Source organism: Glycine max, chromosome 1 (genome assembly GCF_000004515.6).
Source record: "Glycine max cultivar Williams 82 chromosome 1, Glycine_max_v4.0, whole genome shotgun sequence".
In the NCBI taxonomy this organism is placed as follows: domain Eukaryota; kingdom Viridiplantae; phylum Streptophyta; class Magnoliopsida; order Fabales; family Fabaceae; genus Glycine; species Glycine max.
The window spans coordinates 38,998,512-39,019,823 of NC_016088.4; the positions used below are offsets into that span (position 1 = coordinate 38,998,512).

At 35.9% G+C, this 21,312-nt stretch overlaps 1 pseudogene; it reads left to right on the forward strand.

Moving 5' to 3' along the window:
* The first annotated feature begins 19,389 nt into the window (after positions 1 to 19,389).
* On the forward strand, positions 19,390 to 20,745 carry LOC113002382 (receptor-like protein kinase 5; annotated as a pseudogene).
* Positions 20,746 to 21,312: the final 567 nt, after the last annotated feature.

Genomic DNA, 21,312 nt, shown 5'->3' on the forward strand with positions numbered 1-21,312 from the left:
ATTACATTAACTTCAACATAGTTGAAACAAAATAAAAATGCATGAAAAACTACAATTAACTAATACTAATTTTGCATTGAATCATGTTGCGACCGAGGCATATCGTCTTCCATTTTGATTACTTGTTTACTAAAAACAACTAAAATTTCTATTGTCCCAAATTGTTTCCAGTAGTTAGACTGTACTGAGACCTTTAGCACATCATCGTCAGTTTTCAGCTCAATAATTTCAAATTTGATAACTTTGTCTGAATACTCATAATGACCTGGTTGTCGAAAAAACAATCGTCTTACCGTTTGTGATTCATGAATACCATAAGGAGGAATCCCTTGAGATGCAACTTGCTTGATCAAATACCATAATGTCAAATTTTTTGGATTTTTTCTTGTGAATGAGTAGCTGACAAAGTTGTGTTGGCGTGGCATGTTCCACCTCCCGTTGTAATATAGCAGGGCATCATGAGTAGGGGTCATAGTGGCTTGAAGTAAGTTTAATATTCCATCTGGTGTTCTACCAATGGTGCATAATAACTCAATCGGGCAAACACATGAGAATTGATCATTACACATTAACATTGTGTTAACATCATCATCGTTTTTCAATCGCATAGATTGAAAGCAAAATTGGTTACTTGCATCTGTGAATGGCCGTTGATAGTAAATTTCATCCAAATATTGATCGTTGGTTAGCTGAAGGGTATTGTGCATTCTGCTTTTTAGCATTTGAAAACCACAATCGTTAAATACTCGAATGGGTATTGGAGTGAAACTTTGGAAATAAACACCAATTTTGTTGTGAATAATTGATCCATTCGGAAAAATAAAAGCTAATCTGGAGTTCACAATCATCTGACTGCTTGTTCCTCCCAAAAATGTCATAGTTTGTTGTAAAATTTGGTTTGTCAAGTTGGTTTGGGAGAGAATGTGTGATTTTTGAGAGTGTTGGTGTGATATATATAAATGGTGTTCACTAAGGCTGCTTGTATTTTTTTTAAAATAGACACGCGCAGATTTGTATTTGTGTTGTCAAGTACAACAATGTCGTGTCTTGCTTTAAGTTGCATCATACATGTATTGCTTGTATTAGAACTAAAACAACAGAGTAGTCATTTCTATGTCAGTATGTACGTGTAGTATTGATTTTTTTTTTAAAATACGCATACAATTGACAGTATATTGTCAAGTTTGACGATGATTTATCATACATGCGTAATTTATTTTTGTTGCACGAATTAATTTATTTCTTAACGCAACATTAACGGCTAATTATCGATAAACGAATGACAAAAATTTATATCACATAATCACTAACGTGTCCATACATAAATGAACCAAATAAATAAATTATCCAAAAAAATTAAAAATATACCAAATAAATAACCAAATGTCACTGTCAATAAATAAATGTACCAAATAAATAAATTATCCAAAAAATTATAAATGACATATATAAGGAAAAAATAAAACAATTTCAATGATCGTCCGTACACCGCCTACGCTTCGATCTGTGACCTATAGTTGGTTGGCCAATGTAGCTTCTTGCGATGCCCAGACATTTTTCAGCAACAATATAGGCTTTTGTTCCTTCGGTCAGGATCCTCAGGTTCAGTAGCCTCTCCAACTTATCAGCAAATGCTACAAAGTCATCCTAGCAAGTGAAAAAAAACAAACATAACAATTATTAGTAATAAAATACAAAAGAAAGCAACAAACACAAATACAAAAAAAAATATTACCACTGCATGTCGAACATGATTCACATCAACGTTTGCCTCATTAGGTGTCGTTGCCACCATCGGTTGCTGATACACATCTGGTTCAACAAATGTGTTATATTGCTGAACCGGTGGAACTCTACGAGGATCCCATGGTTGTGCCGGACTCATGAATGGGTGCGAGATCGCGTAAAATCAATCCATGTAATTGCCCTATAGGTGGCTAGGCACTGCACATAATTGCCCTACAGGTGCAATGTACTCACCAAACTGCATCCATCTATCATCAATTTCTTCAACAGAGAGCGAAGATGCAGCAGGATGTGGTGAAATAGTCTGGATGTAGCCAAACTATCGTACAACCCTCTCCGATCGGTGAATGACCGTCAAGGGGCCCCATCTGAGATGACCGGAAAATAATGAGATGACCTCAAATTCTCTAAATGAACGATGGTCACTGTACGAAATCTAGCACACTACGTTAGGGGTTAGTCTATCCAGACGCCTGTGATACCTGGAAAGGGCAGTGCCTTGCCAAAGGTCCATCGACATGCATGCGGTCTCCTCTCATCATAATCCTCGGACAGAAAATGCTCGTAGATCCAACACTAAATACATTTTGCAAACATATTCATTAAAATACACGACAACATATAATAACCAATGCCAATGAAAAAATGTTTTATTAACATGTGAACTAACTTGTAACAAAGTGATATATCCTGTAAGCTGCCTCGTCATGCTCTTTGACGCCTCATTTAAATTACCATACATATGTATAAGTGCAGCAATGCCACAAGCATAAGTCCCACTCAGCGTCAAGTTATGTAGTGCATCCAAGAATACCACGTGCATGTGCGTGACACTCTTGTTAACAAAAAGTGTGCATCCAAGCAGATGCAACAAATACATTCGCGTTGCTACGATCCAGTGAAATGCCTTGATTTTCGTCTGATACACGTCTCATAGCCAGGATAGTCGAACATAAGAGTCATGACATTGAATCATCTCAGCTCTTGCCTTTGCAGTGCTGACCTGAGTAATTCCACCAACATATCGACAGCGTCATCGACATGAAGTAGCTCGAAGCTGTGGAATGCCCCTACAACAGGCAGATCTAGAAACAACGCGATGTCATCCAAGGTGATAGTCACCTCTTCGACAGGAAAATGGAAACTGCTAGTTTCCTTATGTCAACGTTCCACAAAAGTAGACATTAGTCCCTGATCGCTTGTATCTAGGGAACAGGCGATCAAAGGACTTAGTCCACTGGCCGCCACAAGGCCTTCAATCTCTGGAGTATGAAAGCAATGTCTTCCAAGGTTATTTTGATGATGCCAAAGAATCAAGAGTTAAGCAAATTCCAAAGATTCAAGAATCAAGATTCAAGAATAATCAAGATCAAGATTCAAGAATCAAGAGAAGAATCAATCAAGATAAGTACTAAAAATGTTTTTCAAAACATTGAGTAGCACAAGAAGTTTTCACAAAATCATTACCAAAGAGTTTTACTCTCTGGTAATCGATTACCAGAAGGTAGTAATCGATTACCAGTGTTTTAAAACGTTAAGATTTCAAATTTCAAGAGTTATAACTTATGTTTAAACAATTTTAAAGTATTTTAAACTTGTGTAATCGATTACACAATACTTGAAATCGATTACTAGAGCTTCTAAACGTTTTGATTTTCAAAATTTAAAATGAAGAGTCACATCTGTTGATGTGTAATCGATTACACCTTAATGGTAATCGATTACCAGTGACTGATTTCGAAAAATAAATTTCCAAAAGTCACAATTTTTCAAGTGACTTGTTTCTGAAGATTTTTTCAAAAGTCACAACTTTTTTAAAGTGACTAGTTTTAAAGAAATTGGCAAGAGTCACAAACTTTGACTTAAGTCATAAAGAGATTATAAATATGTGACCATGACATGAATTTCATAATAATCATCTCATCAATCAATCTTTCAATATCTTTCTACAGAATCTTTCTGATTTATTTCTCTTCATCTTTCTAAAAGTTTTTGTTCAACACTTTCTCTTCCAAGAAAATTTCTTTGATAAAAAACTTGTGCTATTCATCTTTTTCATTCTCTTCTCCCTTTGCCAAAAGAACGAAGGACTAACCGCCTAAATTCTTTTGTGTCTCTCTTCTCCCTTTGCCAAAAGAATAGAAAGACTAACCGCTTGAATTCTTTGTTGTCTCCCTTCTCTCTTCCAAGAGAATTCAAAGGACTAACCGCCTGAGAATTCTTGTGTTTGTCTTCTTCTTCCCTACACTCTTTTATTTCCGCTATGTACTTTTAATTATCGCTTTTACTTTTGGTTAAGTTTCTATTTTTGTTCTTTACTTTCTTAACTTAGTAGTAAAAGCCTATTTAAATCTAGTAACATTAAGAAGGATTGATTTTTAATTAGTCAAGACACGTTCATAATTAATTCAACCCCCCTTCTTAATTATTCCGAGGCCACTTGATCCAACATGGAGCAGGACTCCCGAACTTAGCCATCTTCCTTCCATGGGAAGTAGTTTCAGCTCAGGACGTTCCTGCAAACAATAATATCGATCATGTTAAAAAAAATTATTAATTAGTATACTACGTTCTTTATGCATTTTTAAAAATTACATACCTCTCCATTCCAGACTCTCAAAGCAATGTGATTTTCAAAATCTCTAAGAATTGATGTGTCATGGGGTCCGCCTGGAAAACCCTCAACATCAATAATAGCTTCTTCAACAGGTGCTTCTGGCTGCCCTTCGTTCAATTCCTCCGCGGTCATAGGAGGGTCCTCGACAACACGCTCTTGCTGTCGCTATCTATGAGCTGATGTAGTAGACCTTCGCTGCTGGGGGCATCATCGTCACTCCCGTCTATCCTCCCCAAGGCTTTTCCTATTGCTCGGCCTAAAGCCCGACCAAGATCTCTAGTTCTAACCATTATCTGCATCGTATTATTTTTAACTAACTAACATTTTAACATATCATATCTTAAATTTTCTTTTCAATCATAAATTAAAATTGTAATTTTTTTATACTTGCCTTTAAATCATTTTTTCACTAACTCTAACATCTTAAAATATTTTAATTTTTGTTTTCAATCATTCTCTAAAAATAACTAACAATTTCTACATTTTTAAAAATATGTATTCAATTTTTATTTTGACAAACTAACATTTTTAAATATTTTAATTTTTGTTTTCAATAATTCTCTAAAAAAAAACTAACAATATCTAAATTTTTAAAAAATAGGTTTTCAATCTTTATTTTGACTAACTAACATTTTTAAATATTTTAATTATTGTTTTCAATCATTCTCTAAAAAAAATAACAATATCTAAATTTTTTAAAATAGATTTTCAATCTTTATTTTCACTAACTAACATTTTTAAATATTTTAATTATTGTTTTCAATCATTCTCTAAAAAAAAACTAACAATATCTAATTTTTTTTAAAATAGATTTTCAATCTTTATTTTCACTAACTAACATTTTTAAATATTTTAATTATTATTTTCAATCATTCTCTAAAAATAAATAACAAATTCTAAATTTTTAAAAATATGTATTCAATCTTTATTTTGACTAACTAACATTTTAAAATATTTTTAATTTTTTTCAATCATTCTCTAAAAAAAAGTAACAATATCTATTTTTTTAAATAGGTTTTCAATCTTTATTTTCACTAACTAAAATTTTTAAATATTTCTTTTTCAATCATAATCTAAAAATTACTAACAATTTCCAAATTTTTTAAAATATTTTTTCATCTTTGTTAAAAACTAACTAACATTTTTAAATATGTTCAATTTAGTTTTCAATCATTTTCTAAAAATAACTACCAATTTTACAATTTTTAAAAATATGCTTTCAATCTTTTTTTTAAAACTAACTAAAATTTCAAATTTTTTGAATTTTCTTTTCATTCATTTTTTAAAAATAAATACCAATTTCAAATAATTTTTAAATTGTCTTCCACTCTTTTTTTACTAAAAAAAATTTTAAAATATCTTATATTTTGTTTTCAATCACTTATTACAAAGAAATAATATTTTCAAATTTAAAAAAAAATCTTTCAACAGTTTTTTGAACCTAAAATTTCCAACTTTTTTATATATTTTTTTCAATCATTTTTTTAAATTAATTTTTTTATAATTTACTTTCGATTATTTTTTTATTAACTAACATCTTAAAATATTTTCAATTTAGTTTTCACTCTTTTCCGAAAAACTCATTGTCTAAAAATAAGTAACAATTTTAAACTTTTCAAAAATATGTTTTCATTATTTTATTTCACAAAGTAAAATTTTCTAATATTTTAATTTATTTTCAATCAATTATTTTAAATAACTAATTTTTTTAAATAATTAAATTTCTCTTCCAATGATTTTTTTTAACTAACTAAAATTTTCAAATATTTTAAATAAATTTTATACTTAACTAACAATTTAAACAATAACTAAAATTCCCTTTCAATCATTAAAATTTTGTTTCAAATAATTTTTAATACTTAATTAAATTTTATAAATTCAAGTTTAAATCAATTTTAAAATTATTTTTAACTAACTAACCAACTGTATATAGTTTTTCTAAATTTTTCACCTACATGGCTTTTCATCCTATCTATTTCAAACTAAATAACTATGTTCACCACTACAAATGCTACGGGCAAATAATAAATTAACAATTCAAAAAAATTACTAAACCATAACAAAAAACAAATAAATCACACAAAAAATTTACATTTCAACAAAATCAAATTTTCGTATAAACGCTTTCCAAATTAATTTTTTTTTAAAAAAAGGGTACGGATTGCCATTTCGTATGGGTCATATGGATTGACAATCCATATGGACCATAAATTCGTATGGGTTTTTTAGAAAAAATAACCATGGCGGGGGAGAAAGAAAACGCAGAAGCAGGGGCATGGAAATGAAAACGAAGAAGGAGGGGCATGGGAGAACCAACAACCACAAAGGCGCACAACCAATGCAAACCAAAACACAATACAATACACAATAGCTAAGGAGAAGGATTCACTAACCTCGAAAGCGATCAAGAAGACCAAAGGAACAACCGAAGAAGACGAAAGCACCACAGTAGCAACCACGGACCACCACGAAAACAAGAAGAAGAATAAAATGCACCGGAGAAAAGAGGAAGAAGAAGCAGTTCGTAAAAAGAAGAAGAAATGACACGGGAGAGGAGAATGAATAGTGACTCATACGGACGAGTCTCTACTGACTTTTATAAGAAAGGGTGAAGGGCATTTTAGCCCTTTCACCCATGTTGATGGGTGCCCCAAGCAACACCCTGCCAAACCATGCTAAGGGCCCGACTGCTTTATTTTACATTTGATAAAAACCGATGGGTTGATTTATGATCACATTTTAGTCTCATTCCCTATAGTGTGTGATTTTCTTATTGCCCCCACACTCCCTTACCAAATTTTATATGAAAAGAATGTATAACTAGATAAATATATTCTAATTCTTATGTTGAACGACCTAGTGGATGCATAAGAGGGAATTGGTTACTCAGCTCATTAGCTCAATAATGAGAAAGTGAGATAAGGAGTGGAGGGATTAAACATGATAAAAATGATGTTGAAATTTTATTAATAAAAATATTGAATAAGAATAATCGGAAAAGTGTCAAAGTGAACTTTAGTACATGAGTTAATCTGAGTTAACCTGACTTGAGTTAAATAGATTGAAAACAAAAATTTATTTACCTTTTTTGGATTTATTTGACTCTTTTCACATAACTCCTGATTAAAGTGAGTCAACAAAAATGAGATGAGTTGAGTTAACTCACTTTTTATTTTTATTTTAGTTTTAAATTTCTTGTAATAATTTTTTTATTTTGTACTTTAAACTTTGAATTTGTTGAAATGAATTAATATATTATTGGACTTGTATTTATGTTCATTACCTTTTTATATTTATTTAGTATTTTGTATTTTTATAAATTTAAGTTAGCTTTTTGAGTTGAGCCAATCCACTTAACTCACTATGCCATAGTGAATTGAGTCAAATTATTATTTTTTTTTCCCTCAAAAGCGTTAGCTGGATTAAATTGATCCCTATTTTATTCAATGTGGTGAGTGAATCTGGATGAACTGAATCTACTCAGTTGACACCTCTAAATTCAGAAAGTAGTGTCTATTTAATATTTATAAGAACCAAATAAATATATAAAATTTCAATACAATTTATTATCAACACGAGAGGGTCCATTCTTAGTGAACATGATATTGTCCACACAGTACAAATATTTGGGCGATCTTTTTGGGGTCCTTGATTTTTAGTTCAGAACCAAAGGAAGCCACAAATTGTAAAGTAACGCTTATCCGACATCATGGAGATTTTTGTGTAAACTTAGACAATTAATGTGGAAGAGGATGTTTGCTTGGGAGACATAAACTAGGGCAAAAGAACGAAAAGAGAAAAGGAATTATTTAATAATGCACTGGGTTGCTTTCTTACATGGAGGTAGTTGGGGAACACCATGACACGCTAAAAGCTGAATGTATGCGTTGTGATCTGTTTGATTTGCGCAGGCAATGTGACTGGACTTCCTTATTATGTCTTCCTTTTAGATTTTACTGGTGTGGCACATTCTTTGTTTGTTTTTTTTTTTTTTTTTTGGTTATACTATTAGTGGTAGATTCTCAATTTAACTACTAAATTATATAGAAACTTATGTTAAAGAGCACAAAAACAAATTACAGTAATATTTCCCAACATTTATACTAATTACATATCTATTTCCTTTTTTTTTTCAGACATTACTTTTGGCACCCCTCGGTCTAACTGTGTTAGTTTCCTAAATTATTTTTAGAAACCCAAAACAACCCCTGCCGCTCACACCTCTCTCTTGGTTCTCTTCATTTCTTCTTGGCAACTGTGTTAGGGTTTGCTGAAGGCTTTTATGCCAGAATTTTATTCACCAAATTCTCATATTTTTTGGTAAATGTTTTGCAAGGATGCTTTATTCTATCCATTTTCACTTTGGTTGTTATTCAACTTTCTTTCTTAAAAAACGAAGGGAGTCAAATTTTCAAAAGAATTATCTCCAATAGACACCAGATATTCTTTTCTACAAACAAGACAGTTTCATGTCAATTTTATGGATATGGATGCATCAAGGCTATGGTATGACTTGAGATTCATAAAATTTGTTGATTTCCTGTTAATAGATTTTGTTCCATCTGTATTAATGTGCTTACTTGCAGGATAATGACGGTGCACACACAACACCTATCTACATTCGCATGCAACACTTTGGATTAGACGAGCAGAACTTTTTTTATTGACTTTGTTCCATCTTTTCCCAGAAACTAAAATAATGATTCTGTGTAATATTATACCAATACTGTTTCAAAGTGGAACTAGCAGAGTCTTACACTATTAAAGTTAGCCCACCTTAAATTAATTTTCTTTAAGTAAGCAATCTGTTTTGGATTTTGAAGCCAAATATTTTAGTTTTGGGTTTTCTTGTTGAATTCCCAAAGAGGAAAGCTTACAATGTTGACAGATTGTCTTGTATTCTCTTTTTACTTTTGACAATGCAATTAGCTTTCTTATTTACTACTAGGACTATAATATGTAGAGCACAAGCTTATATTCACAATGTTGACTGATTGTCTTGTATTCTCATTTCTTCTATTTCTTATTTTTTTTTTTATAGATATGTAGAGCAGTAGCTTATATTCACAATTGTATTGGAGTGTCTCACAGGGACATAAAAGATGATGTCATGCTTGCTTTCTTCTTGAAAATAAATTGAAATTCTGATACTGAGGACAGATGTCGTACAGGATGTCACGACATCCCGCTTCAGAACATGCAGATTATATATGACAGTATGAACAGATTAAACAAGTAAATAACACAAGAGAATTGTTAACCCAGTTCGGTGCAACGTCACCTACATCTGGGGGCTACCAAGCCAGGGAGGAAATCCACTAGAATAGTATTAGTTCGAAGATCTAACAGCCACTGTATACAACCTTCTCACCTAATCACTACCCATGCAACTTCTACCTAAGAGCCACTCTTAGATATGAGAACCCCTCTCACTCCCTCTCAATCACTCACCCGTGTATACAAACAAATCAAAGACACACCAGAGATTGCTCTCTGAACAATAGAGATCAACTCTACACACTCAGGTCCAACACTTGATGTTAGGGTAACATCAAGGTGGCTCACAAAACACTCAAGTCCCAAAACTCACAAAATAACTCTTCAATCTCGGACTTGGTGGAAAACTCGTGCAGCCTTCATGTTTATATAGCAGTGTGCGTATCTGGGCTGCAACAACTTGCGCTGGATAAGATCTATCATTCTCCTGAAAAATCTGCACTTAAAGATCTAAAAGATAAAGTTTGATCTTTTAGTTTTTATCTTTAATCTTTAATCCCTGAACGAACTATTCAAGTTTGTAATTCGAACTTTAATCATCTTTTAATTCGTTCCTAAAGATAGATCGCCTAATCTGTTGCTGACTGCACATTAATCTGTTAAAGATATAACAGATTTATGTGTCCAGTATTTTCGGGCAGGATGTCCTGGACATTGTATCCGACATCGTGGATCCTGCAGCTTCAATTCTTCATTTGACATTTTATCTTGCCTTGTGCATTGTGCAGCCCGATCTGATTCCTTGACATAATGTTAGACATCATGTGCAGCAACTCCAGCTTTCCTTCATTGTCTAAGTGCTTATGTTTTAACATAATTTTAGCCAATATTTTAAAACTCAGTAAAGCTAAGCACTAACAATCTCCCCCTTTGGCAAATTTTGTCTAAAACATACTTAGACACTTCCTGAGCAGGTACGAGCAGTCATGCAAGTGGGATCAGCAACTTTCATTATCAGAGTAATCAAGCACAGCAGTATCTGTAGTGGTGACAGCAAAATTCTGCAAGTTGCAAATCTACAAGTCTTTTCCAGGATGTCAAGACATCTCACGTGACATCAGCTTTCTGCTCCCCCTGTCTCCATGCTCTTACTGCAGCATCTTCTATCAGCTACTAGTTTCAGTAGCTTACATCAATCATCATCAGCAGCAGCAGTATAAATACTACTCCCCCTCAAAATCATAAATCATGCATAATATCCTACATGCATAATATCCTATCCTACTACTCCCCCTTTTTAGACAGAATTTGGCAAAAGTAGAATGCATGAAATTAAGGTGCAAATATTACAGACCAATAGCAATCCATTGTTCAAAGGGACATGTCCCAATAGCTAGTAACAGTAAAAAAAAATAAAGGTCTGATGGTCATGGGGTGGCATCAGAATCATCATCATCTGATTCTGTATCCTCTGCTGCATCTTCTTCTTCCTCAGCTGCTTCTCCATCATCAATGCCATTGTCTGAGAGTCTTTTGATCAGGCGTTCCAGCTCCATTTTCTTCTCTGTGTTGGCTTTGATGGTTGCCTCCAGCACCTTGCATGTGTCCTTGAGTTCAGCAATCAAATCATCCTTGGACACAGCACCTGAAGCAGCAGCTTTCCCTGATGTCGAGACAATGTCTGGGACATGTGTCCCTTCAAACAGTTTGTAATGCAGGGATAGAGGAGATTCTCTCTTCTTCACAGAGTCAATGTTGTTTAAGATATTGGGATGTTGACTCAACATAATGCCACACAATACAGTTGGGAAGGCAATGGGTAATTTGACAGCAAAAGATTCTGAATGCTTAATAGTTTGATCAAAAATATAGTTTCCAAAATTAAATTTGGACTCGGTTCCAACAGCATACAGAAATTTACCCAAACCTGTGGCAACAGTGGAAGTATGATTGGTGGGTACCCAGTTGGCAGTGCCAATCCTATGCAGGATTGCATACTTCACACTTAGCTTCCCTGCAGAAAGCTTCCCTTTCTTTGGCCAATGCTGGACTTGCTTGGCAGTGATTTCCTTGGCAATTTGATGCTCAGAAACAGCAATATCCACCACTCCTTCAGTTGGTCTGCCCAGGTATTTGTTGATTACAGCAGGGGAGAATCTAATACATTTTCCTCTGACAAACACTTTCTGATACTCATCACTCTTTCTGTTTGTTATGTCAGAGGGAATGTTGACAATGAATTCCCTGACTAGGCTTTCATAACAATCTCCCAACTTGGTGACTGTTTTCAGCAATCCAGCAGCCTTGATGAGGTCCATGATCTCCTTGCAATCCAAGGCATCTCTTCCCAGTTCTCTTTCTACAGCAAGTCTGCGTTGATATACAAATTTCCACCTTTCAACATTGCCAATGGAGTGGAATGAAATGTTGTCCAATGGGGCATCAGGGACATTTCCAAGCACCTTTTTCCCTGATTTCTTGGCTCTCTTGATGTCGGGAACATCTAGTTCGACATCATCATCAGAATCAGATGAGGAAATTTCTTTCCTCTTCTTGGAAGGGATTGCAACTTTGCTCCATCTGGATGTGGTAGGAGTGATTGGTGTGCTCTTCTTCTGTGCAATAGTTTTGATTCGTCCAGACCTAGTAATGGGGGTTTTTCCCTTTCTGCTTTGTAATCTTTCTGCAATGCCAAGTGCCAACTTTTTGACAATGGGTTCCTCATCAGATTCTACCTCTTCTAGATCAATGAGGTCACCTGGAGCAGGTTCTGGTGCCCTTGGTGCAGGGGTCTCCTCTGTGGCTTGATCCTCTTCCTCTGTTGATTTCTCTTTACTGGATGAAGAGAGGACTTCAGCATTTGGGGTGGAAGATGTTGGGACATCTTTATCAGCATCAGGGACAGAAGCATTTTTCAAAATGCTATTCACAAGACTGCGGATCTTCTTATCCATCTCAGTGTCTACTTCCCTAGGGCTTGTTGCAAAGCTAGGGTTTTCAGAAATCTTCACTCCCTGTTGTCTTTTAGGGATCAGTTTCTCAGGAACAGGGCCTGGACCAGGAATCATTTGTATGGGTTGGATATTGAATTCGGGTTGTTCCTGGTTTGATGGAGTTTTGGAGGTTGATGGAGATGATGGTACAGAGGGTGAAACAGGGGATGAGGTTTCTTTTGGTGAGATAGCCATGGAGAAGCAGAGCTTTTGGAGTGGTTTCGTGAATATCTGAGAAGTGTTGGGGAATGAAAACGAGATTGCCACGAAAATGTAAGTTTGAATGAGGAAGGTAGGGGGACGGAGTTTGAATTTGTTTTGGCTCAGTAGTGAACGTGCTATTAATGTTGAGTGAGACGTTTGAGCACGTTCAGATAGAAGTAGCTGCTATAATTCCTCTAGCAGACAAATGCCCAGCTTGCCCCTTAGTTTTTCAAACTGATTTGCATCCAATGCCTTTGTGAAAATATCTGCTACTTGTTCCTCTGTGGCAACATGCTCTAGTGTGATAACTTTATCATCAACAAGATCTCTAATATAGTGATGTCTAATGTCAATGTGCTTGGTTCTGCTGTGTTGAATAGGATTTTTAGAGATATTAATAGCACTCATGTTGTCACAGTACAATGTCATGACATCTTGTTCGACATTGTACTCCTTCAGCATCTGCTTCATCCAAACTAGTTGTGAATAGCTGCTTCCTGCTGCAATATACTCTGCTTCTGCAGTAGATAGGGACACACAGTTCTGCTTCTTGCTGAACCATGCAATAAGATTGTTTCCCAAATAGAAACCTCCACCAGAAGTGCTTTTTCTGTCATCTGCACTACCAGCCCAATCAGCATCACAATATCCAACCAGCATTGAATCTGAACAATGACAGTACATAATCCCATAGTCACTGGTGCCATTTACATATTTCAGAATTCTCTTTACTTGATTCAAGTGACTTATCTTGGGATTGGCTTGATATCTTGCACAAACACCTACTGCAAAGGTGATGTCAGGTCTGCTTGCTGTTAAATATAGTAAGCTCCCAATCATGCTTCTGTACAAACTTTGATCAACACTGGTGCCAGCTTCATCCTTTGACAGCTTCAAGTGAGTAGGTGCAGGTGTTCTTTTATGGCTGGCATTTTCCATCCCAAACTTCTTGACAATGTTCTTTGCATACTTGCTTTGTGAGAGGAATATGGAGTCTTCCATCTGCTTCACTTGGAGTCCCAGAAAATAAGTCAGCTCTCCAACAAGACTCATCTCAAATTCAGATTGCATCTGTTGGACAAAATGTCGAAGCATCTCATTCGACATCCCTCCAAACACAATGTCATCAACATATATCTGTGCTATCATCAAGTTTTCAGCATCTTGTTTAACAAAGAGAGTCTTGTCAATTCCTCCCTTCCTATACCCTTGCTGAGTAAGGAACTTTGTTAGCCTTTCATACCAAGCTCTTGGAGCTTGCTTCAATCCATAGAGAGCCTTCTTGAGCTTGTATACATGATCTGGATGAGTTGGATCTGCAAATCCCTTTGGCTGCTCCACATAGACTTCTTCATTCAGGTATCCATTCAGAAACGCGCTCTTCACATCCATCTGATACAGCTTGAATTTGAGGATGCAAGCTACACCAAGTAATAGTCTGATGGACTCAAGTCTAGCAACAGGGGCGAAAGTTTCATCAAAGTCTACACCTTCAATCTGAGTGTAGCCTTGAGCAACAAGTCTGGCCTTGTTTCTGGTTATAACACCTTCTTCATTGGTTTTGTTCTTGAAGATCCACTTGGTGCCAATCACATTAGTTCCCTTGGGTCTAGGAACTAGCTCCCAGACTTCATTCCTTTTGAATTGCTCCAATTCTTCTTGCATAGCATTGATCCAGAACTCATCAGTCAGTGCCTCTTTCACATTCTTTGGCTCAGTTTTGGAGACAAAACATGAATTGGAGACAATCTCAGACTCCCTTGATCTTGTAGTGACTCCTCTGTTTGGATCTCCTATAATCAGCTCCTTGGGGTGCATCTTCTGGATTCTAATGGAAGGACTCTTGTCAGGTTGATTGATGTTTGGTTCATCTGTAGCAGAATCAGAGTTTTCTGCATTTTCTGCATTTTCTGCACTTTTAGCTGTATCTGCTACATTGTCTCCCGATGTTCTGACATCGTCTTCGACATCCTTCTTTCTTGCTGGAGTTAGATCATCAACAACCACATTGATGGATTCCATCACAGTTCTGGTTCTGGAATTGAATACTCTATATGCTCTGCTGTTTGTAGAGTATCCCAAGAATATTCCTGCATCACTCTTGGGATCCATCTTTCTCCTTTGCTCTCTATCTGCCAAAATGTAACATGGACTTCCAAAGATGTGGAAGTGCTTGACAGTTGGCTTCCTCCCTTTCCAGATTTCATACAGTGTGGTTGGAGTCCCTCTTCTAAGTGTGACTCTGTTGTGGATATAGCATGCTGTGTTCATGGCTTCAGCCCAGAAATTATAGGGAAGTTCTTTGGCATGAAGCATGACCCTAGCAGCTTCTTGCAAAGTCCTGTTTTTCCTTTCAACTATGCCATTTTGTTGTGGTGTGATGGCTGCAGAGAACTCATGAGTGATGCCTTCAGATGTGCAGAATTCAGTAAACTTGCTGTTTTCAAACTCTCTGCCATGGTCACTCCTAATTCTCTTGATGACACAGTCTTTTTCTCTTTGAAGTCTTAGACTCAACTCTTTGAATACTTCAAAGGTGTCTGATTTCTCTCTGATAAAGTTGACCCAGGTAAATCTGGAGAAATCATCCACAACAACATAGGCATACCTCTTTCCTCCAAGGCTTTCAACTTGCATAGGCCCCATCAAGTCCATGTGAAGTAGTTCCAGCACCCTGGAAGTGGTCTGATGTTGAAGCTTCTGGTGGGACATCTTGACTTGCTTTCCAATCTGACATTCACCACAGATTCTGCCTTCTTCTATTTTCAGATTGGGAATGCCTCTAACAGCACCTTTGTCAATGATATTCTTCATGCCTCTTAAGTGCAGATGTCCAAATCTTTGATGCCATATTTTGACTTCATCTTCTTTGGAGGATGGACATGTGGAGGAGTAACTGGTTTCTTGAGGTGTCCATAGGTAGCAGTTGTCCTTTGATCTGCTGCCCTTCATTAGAACTTCATTCTTCTCATTTGTCACCAAGCATTCTGACTTTGTGAAGTTTACATTGAATCCTTCATCACACAACTGACTGATGCTGATCAAGTTTGCAGTCAGTCCCTTCACCAGTAGTACTTTGTTCAGACTAGGAAGTCCATCATGGACTAGCTTTCCCATTCCAGTGATCTTTCCTTTAGAGCCATCTCCAAATGTCACATAGCTAGTGGAGCAAGGTTCAATGTTCACCAGGAATTCTTTAACTCCTGTCATGTGTCTGGAACAGCCGCTATCTAGGTACCAATCTTCCTTAGCTGATGCTCTAAGTGAAGTATGAACAACAAGACTAACAATCTTGTGTTTTGGAACCCACACCATCTTTCTTCCGCTGTTGCTATTTTGAGTTCCATGACGTGGATGGCCATGTAGATGATAACAAAAAGGCTTTATGTGACCATACTTGCCACAGTAGTGACACCTCCACTTCTTTCTGTTGCTCTTTTTCTGCTGCATTCCATGATGTCGAGACCGATGTTGTGACATCGAGGCTCCAGTGCTGTTTTTGGCAGGAACAAATTCTGTCATGGTTGATCTGCCAGCAGATTTATGATTAAATCCAAGTCCTCTCTGGTTTCCAACATTCTTTCCAAGTTGTAGCACCTCATCAAGCATATCTGAGCCTTTATTCAGCATCTTTATTGATTTTGTCATGTTTTCCAGTTTAGAGTTCAGAAAACCAATTTCTCCTTTAAGCTCAGAGATTTCCTCTTCATGTGCCTCCTTCTCAGCCTCCAGATTTGCAATGATCTTCTTCAGTTGTGCTTCTTGCTGAAGAATCTTCTCACTTTTGATGCATAGTTCTCTATAGGATATAGCAAGCTCATCAAAAGTGATTTCAACATCAATATCACTTGAATCTTCATCAGATTCAAATATCCCAGTGAGTGCATTCACATCTCTGTCAGAATCACTTTCTTGTTCACTCTCTGTATCATCAGACCAACATACAGAAAGTCCTTTCCTCTGCTTCTTGAGATGGGTGGGACATTCAGCTTTGATGTGTCCGTAGCCTTCACACCCATGGCATTGAATTCCTTTGCTGGGCTTTTCATCTGACATCTTCTGGTGTTCACTACCTTTCCTGATGTCGAAAGGGATGTTCCGGACATGTGGTTTCTGCCTCCTGTCCATTCTTTTCAGCACTTTGTTGAACTGTTTTCCAAGGAGCACAACTGCGTTAGTCAGACCTTCATCAGTATCCAGGTCATACTCATCTTCTTCTCCTTCATCATTGGACACGAACGCCAGGCTCTTGCTCTTCTTTTCAGTCCTATTCGAGAGTCCCAGCTCAAAGGTTTGAAGGGAACCAATGAGTTCATCTACTCTCATGTTGCAAATGTCTTGGGCCTCCTCTATTGCAGTGACTTTCATGTCAAATCTCTTAGGCAAAGATCTGAGGATCTTTCTCACCAGCTTTTCATCTGTCATCCTTTCTCCCAAGGCAGTGCAAGCATTGGCAATTTCAAGAATGTTCATGTGGAAGTCATGAATGCATTCTTCCTCCTTCATCTTCAGATTTTCGAATTTTGTAGCCAATAGTTGCAATCTGGACATCTTCACTTTGGAGGTTCCTTCATGAGTGATTTTCAGAATCTCCCATGCATCCTTGGCAACTGTGCATGTGTTGATCAATCTGAAGATATTCTTGTCAACTCCATTGAATAGGGCATTCAAGGCTTTGGAGTTTCCAAGTGCCAATTCGTCTTCTTCTTTTGTCCAGTCTTCTTCTGGCTTCAATTCATCAGTGGGCTTTCCTTCTGTGTCCAGCATCTTGGGATGTTCCCAGCCTTTGATGACAGCTTTCCAGGTTCTGCTATCCAGTGATTTGAGGAAGGCCACCATCCTTGCTTTCCAGTATTCATAGTTGGTTCCATCCAGAATTGGTGGTCTGTTCACTGGTCCTCCTTCTTTCTCCATGTTCATCAGAATTTATCTCCCTAGATCTCACTCAGTGATTTAGAGTGCCCGCTCTGATACCAATTGAAATTCTGATACTGAGGACAGATGTCGTACAGGATGTCACGACATCCCGCTTCAGAACATGCAGATTATATATGACAGTATGAACAGATTAAACAAGTAAATAACACAAGAGAATTGTTAACCCAGTTCGGTGCAACGTCACCTACATCTGGGGGCTACCAAGCCAGGGAGGAAATCCACTAGAATAGTATTAGTTCGAAGATCTAACAGCCACTGTATACAACCTTCTCACCTAATCACTACCCATGCAACTTCTACCTAAGAGCCACTCTTAGATATGAGAACCCCTCTCACTCCCTCTCAATCACTCACCCGTGTATACAAACAAATCAAAGACACACCAGAGATTGCTCTCTGAACAATAGAGATCAACTCTACACACTCAGGTCCAACACTTGATGTTAGGGTAACATCAAGGTGGCTCACAAAACACTCAAGTCCCAAAACTCACAAAATAACTCTTCAATCTCGGACTTGGTGGAAAACTCGTGCAGCCTTCATGTTTATATAGCAGTGTGCGTATCTGGGCTGCAACAACTTGCGCTGGATAAGATCTATCATTCTCCTGAAAAATCTGCACTTAAAGATCTAAAAGATAAAGTTTGATCTTTTAGTTTTTATCTTTAATCTTTAATCCCTGAACGAACTATTCAAGTTTGTAATTCGAACTTTAATCATCTTTTAATTCGTTCCTAAAGATAGATCGCCTAATCTGTTGCTGACTGCACATTAATCTGTTAAAGATATAACAGATTTATGTGTCCAGTATTTTCGGGCAGGATGTCCTGGACATTGTATCCGACATCGTGGATCCTGCAGCTTCAATTCTTCATTTGACATTTTATCTTGCCTTGTGCATTGTGCAGCCCGATCTGATTCCTTGACATAATGTTAGACATCATGTGCAGCAACTCCAGCTTTCCTTCATTGTCTAAGTGCTTATGTTTTAACAAAATTTTAGCCAATCTTTTAAAACTCAGTAAAGCTAAGCACTAACATAAACAAACATCAACATAGAAAGAGGAAAATAAAAAGGAAACGTGAAGTTGTTTAGTGAAAACAGGTGAATGATTTTACATGTATTGAAATGTCCAAGTTTTTCTCTTTATTATTAAAAAATATTTGTGCTTTTTAGGCTTCTCTTTATTCCTCATTGTGGGTTTGCATAATTATATAGTGACTATGGAAGTCTTCAATTATATAGTGACTATTTTTTGAATGTATTTGTGCAGGCATGAATTCAGACTTAAGCATGATGAGTGGATGAACACAACAAAACTTGATCTTTATCTTGGTGTTTCAGCATAATTGCATGAAAAATTTGAGGTATCTAATGCAGAGATTAAAGACTCTAAACCTTATCTTTGCTAATGTAGTTTTGCAGTATAACTAAATTCTTAATGGATATAGTTTCAATAATTTTTGCTTACAAAAAATAAGTTTTCTATATTTTATTAAAAGAATAAAGCACCAATGTTGTTCGTCAAGTATTATCTTCTTTCTTAAGTAGCTCCCAAAGTAATAAAACTATATAAGTAAGATTTATTCTTTTAATTCTTTCATATGTGCTTGATTCTTACTTATTCTGAACATTTGCTCTATTTGAGTCTTCCTGCCACTTTGGGCATTACAATGCACATATTGTTTCATATTTTTTTTTAACAAGAGGAGTATACTTAAATAAACTTATTGCTACCAATAAGTGAAATAGTGAATAATAATCCTCTACATGTCAGCATCCTATCTTTTAAAGAATTACAATAAAATAGTATAAATAAATAAGTTACAACCAGTTTTCTGGTGGAATTCCAAGTGGAGTGTCATGATGGACTAATTTGGTAATGTTTGATGCAAGTAAGAACAATTTTAATGAAAGTATTCCACTAACAGCTCTTCCTAAGTTAACAACCTTATTACTTGATCAGAACCAACTCACTGGGGCACTTCCATTAGATATAATGTCATGGAAATCCCTAATAGCTCTGAATTTGAACCAAAACCAACTCTATGGACAAATCCCTCATGCAATTGGTCAATTACCTACCCTTAGTCAACTTGATCTATCAGAAAATGAATTATCTGGCCAAGTTCCTTCTCTACACCCTAGACTCACCAATCTCAATTTGTCTTTTAATCATTTGATTGGGAGGATTCCAAGTGAATTTGAAATTTTGGTGTTTGCTAGTAGCTTTTTGGGCAATTCTAGTCTTTGTGCTGATACCCCAACACTGAACCTTACCTTATGTAAATCTGGCCTTCAAAGAAAAAACAAAGGCTCATCTTGGTCTGTTGGTTTGGTTACAAGTTTGGTGATAGTAGCCTTGTTACTGACCCTTTTGCTATCACTCTTGTTTATTAGATTTAACAGAAAAAGAAAGCAAGGATTGGTTAACTCATGGAAGCTCATTTCTTTTGAGAGGCTTAATTTCATAGAATCAAGCATTGTCTCATCAATTAATGACAGAACAAAACATCATTGGTAGTGATGGATATGGTATAGTATACCACATTGATGTTAGTTCAGACTATGTTGTTGTAAAAAATATTTGGAATAATAGAAAGTTAGAAAAGAAGCTTGAGAACTCTTTCCATGCAGAAGTTAGAATACTAAGCAATATTCCTCATACCAACATTGTGAGATTGATGTGTTGTATCTCTAATGAGGATTCTATGCTCTTTGTGTATGAGTATCTGGAAAATCACAACCTAGATAAGTGACTGCACCAGAAGCTTAAGTCAGGTTCAGTAAGTAAAGTGGTCCTTGATTAGCCAAAGAGGTTGAAAATAACCATTGGAATTGCTCAAGGTTTAAGCTATATGCACCATGATTGTTCACCATTTGTGGTTCATAGAGATATAAAAACAAGCAACATCCTTCTAGATACTCAATTCAATGCAAAAGTTGTTGATTTTGGACTTGCTAAGATGTTAATCAAGCCAAGGGAATCTTTTTGTTTCCTGACTAACAAATATATTGCTCTTGCTTAGCTATATTTTGTGTGTGCCTTATGAGTAAACTATTTTTTTAGTCCCTAAAATTGTAAGATTGAAATATTTAGTTCCTGACTTGGTAAAATTTGAGGAATCTTACACTTGTTTTAAAAATTCTCAACATAAAGGCTCACACTAATTGCCAAGTTTTTATCATTACCATTTTGATGTACATATGATATTTTATGGAATTAATTATTAGCACAACAATCACACTTCAATTTCAAGGAAGGTATAATTTCCAGCATGGAATGTCAGGGAGGTATGGAGCTATATGTGTGGAGAGAGCAAGGAAGCCAAGAACAACACATTGTTTCTTTAAATTGGATTGTGGCCACCTCAAGAAAGAACGAGGTGTTAGAGTGACGTTAAAAGCTGAAACTTATGAATCTAAGGAAAATAATTTTTCTCCTTTTTTTTAGACATAGCAAGAAACAAACAAACTATTTATAGTGTGGTACTATATCATGAAGCTCTGGCCTAAATAGTTGGGTTCTTAATTTATGCATCCACAAATGGTTCAAGACTAGGATAATTTATTTTTATCTTTTAGCATTTTTTTTT